Below are 3,450 nucleotides of genomic sequence, written 5' to 3'. Positions count from 1 at the left end.
TTCACTTATAATTTGACCAATATTCTTCTAGTTAGTTACCATGGATAATATAAATGAGGAATGTGACAATAAAAATCTTATTGAATTTCAGTGATAGATTTGATCTTAGTATCTTTCCACTTTTATAGATGGAGAAAGTAAGGCCCAAATACTTAAAAAAAACTTGTATGGGGGCAGCTAGGTAGCACAGTGGATAAAGCACCAGTCCTGGATTCAGGAGGACCTGAGTTCAAATCCGACCTCAAACACTTGACACTTGACACTTACTAGCTGTGTGACCCTGGGAAAGTCACTTAACACTCATTGCACCCCCCCCCCAAAAAAAAAAAAACAACTTGTATGATATGACATTTTAAATAAATGGTAGTAGGGGCGGGGCGAGGCGATGAGGCCAGAAGTGTGCCCCGAGCGGGTGCTCGAGGACCCTGGGCCCGCCCCCTTGGCTCCTGCCTAGCCCCGCTCTGCCTGCTGCTCCCTCGTGGAGAGTGGGCTACTGGGGCGGAGCCGGCGCCGCTGCGACCATGAGGCTACCCAACACCTTGCTCACGGGTACAGCAGGGGTTGGAAAGACCACACTAGGTAAAGAACTTGCATCAAGAACAGGATTGACGTACATTAATGTGGGCGATTTAGCACAAGAAGGACAGTTATATGATGGCTTTGATGAAGAATAGGAATGTCCCATTTTGGATGAAGACAGAGTATTTGATGAGTTAGAAAATAAAATGCAAGAAGGTGGAGTTATTGTTGATTACCATGGCTGTGACTTCTTCCCTGAACAATGGTTTCATATAGTTTTTGTACTTCAGACAGATAATTCTGTATTACATACAAGACTTGAAAAGAGGGGATACTGTGTAAAGAAACTACAGGACAATATTCAGTGTGAAATTTTCCAAATTCTTTATGAAGAAGCCATGGCCTCCTACAAGCATGAAATAGTACACCGGCTACCCAGCAATGTGCCAGAAGAACTAGAGAGTAATTTAGATCAGATAATGAAATGGATCGAGCAGTGGATAAGAGATAATAATTGAACCTTGAGGGCAGAGCATGAACTTTCAATGATTTCCACATGATGGTTAAAGATTTTCTTGATGATCTCTCTCTCCTCATGCGATAGAAATTAAGATAATATACACCGAATTTTACTAAGAGTGTGTTGTAAAAGTAGCTGGTGGAGGATATATAAGGTTGAGTTATGACTAAATTAATTTTTTTCTCCATGAGAAAACTGAAAAACCCCCAAATACAATGAATAAGATATTAAGGACTTTTTTTTTTAAGAAATATTCAGCATGCTCAGTTAATTTGGTTAACTGCTATAGAATAAATAAATTTGAGAAAATAGGTAGAAATCTATAATACGTTACACACAAAAGAAAATGAAGGCTAGGAGGAACTGCTGACTTATAAATAAAACAGTCTAAGGATAAAGCTATAAAAATTATATTAAGTGTTCTGTTGGTGGTAAATTGCTGTTTTTTTTTAAATTTTAAAAAAAATCTTGGAAATTGGTTATAAATTAGGATAGTCAAAAAGCAAATGGTGAGATCTTTGAGAAAATAGCATTTTTTAAGCATAAGAATTCATTGAGCTTTTTTGCCTATAAAATCGCTGCTGATCCTAGCACTGATACTTATCTCTGCAAAAGAGCAAGCCAATCATATTTTCCTTATGTAGAAGGGAAATAAAGTCTTCTGTGCACCATGGAAACTGTACATAATAATTTATTGGTTGACTAATTTCAGTCTTTCTGAGTTCCATGAAAATTAATGTGATAATGCTTTGCTACCATATAGGTGGTGGTTATTATTAGATAAACTTTTAAAATAGAGTGAATGTGTATTTAATGAAGATGTGTTTAATATTGATAACTAGTGCTTTCCTCTCCCTTTTAAAAGTATATTTCTGTGCCTTACTGATGTATTTTTGGACCATGAAGCAGGCCTTAGTGTCTTGTTCCTTTACCCATGCTACTCTGTACTCCTTCCTTTGCCACTCTGAGAAATGGTCCTTTCAAAGGTCTTGCGGCCTACAATTTCGACCAAAAGGTGATCAGTCAGTGTTTTTATGAAAGGTCAGATTCATTGTTGGTGAGAACCTGCATGTCCAACTTGCTTGCCTTTTAAGACATCTCCACTTGAACATACTATTTGCCTGTTTATCCAGCCTGTCCAGAGAGCACTAGATTTATAGTTAGGAGAAACCTGAGTTCAGATATTGTCTTATATTTACCAACTGTGTAACATTGGGGAAGTTAGAAACTCTGAGCTTCAATTTCCTTATTAAAAAACGGTTACTTTTGTTTGCACAGAAAAAATAAATAAATGGTAGTTCTGGAGTTCTGGGTCTATGGTTTGAAACCATCTCATTACTCCTCTTCATGCATTTATAATGAAGTTGGAGACAATATATATTTGAAACAAATGGAACATGTCACAAAGAAGAAAGTTAATGCTAATATATGTTCAAGTTCGAAAGGACTTCAAAATGGATAAAAATCACCATGGGCTGGTTTCCGTGAGAAATTCATGGATGCTGTGTTGACTAGAGAGGATTGCTGTCCTTCAAGACTAATGTGCTTAATTGAAGCAGGTTGTTATTTCTTCTCTAAGTTTGTAGATAAATTAGAAATATTAATGCAAACAGGTTAATTCAACCTGGGAGATGCTACTGAGGCATGGTATGATGATGTCAATAATTGTATTATCTATGAAAGATTACCAAATATCCTTCACAAAACCAAGATAATGATTAGGAGTAAAACAAGACTAATACCGCTTATATTAATTATTACTGTTTATAAGTAATGGTGCTAATGTTAATAATAATAATACCTAGAACTTCTTTGCAAAACATTCTTTTGCAAAGTAGTTCACATGTGGTATCATACTTGATCCTCACAATAACCCTTTAAGATAGGTGCTATTATGGTCCCCATTTTGCCAATGAAGAAACTGGGGGTTTATTACTTGCCCAGGGTTATATTTCTAAAAAGTATCTGAGACAGGATTCAAACTCAACTCTTTTGGAGTCCAAGTCCAGTGTTCACTCAAGCAAGTAAATCCATGAATTGGAAAGAGGAAGAAAGGTGGAAAGTGAATAGCTATGGAAAACAACAACAACAGCAACAACCAGGTAGCCTTAATATAGTGCTTACTATGTGCCAGGCACTGTGTTAAATGCTTTAAAATTATTACCTTATTTGAGACTCACAACAACCTTGGGAGTTATGAAGAAACTTGGTGCTTATGACTTACAAAGGGTCACATAACTAATGTTAGAAGTGGGATTTAAATTCAGGTTTTCCTGACTGTAGGCTCAAAGGGGAACTCTATCCACAATGCTACCAAACTAAAGCAGAAATGATACTGTGGTGGAAATAAACCATTATTCCCCATTCTCCCACAAAGGAGGAAACAATGATTAATTACTTTGAGATACAAT

The 3,450-nt window shown here is 36.6% G+C and overlaps 1 pseudogene; it reads left to right on the top strand.

Annotated features, from left to right (window-relative positions):
* Positions 1–504: 504 nt before the first annotated feature.
* LOC122742821 lies at positions 505–1,076 on the top strand (annotated as a pseudogene).
* Positions 1,077–3,450: the final 2,374 nt, after the last annotated feature.

Source organism: Dromiciops gliroides, chromosome 2, assembly GCF_019393635.1.
Source record: "Dromiciops gliroides isolate mDroGli1 chromosome 2, mDroGli1.pri, whole genome shotgun sequence".
NCBI lineage: Eukaryota > Metazoa > Chordata > Mammalia > Microbiotheria > Microbiotheriidae > Dromiciops > Dromiciops gliroides.
The sequence above is the reverse complement of the archived record's forward strand: the minus strand, read 5'-3'. Positions and strand labels throughout refer to the sequence as shown.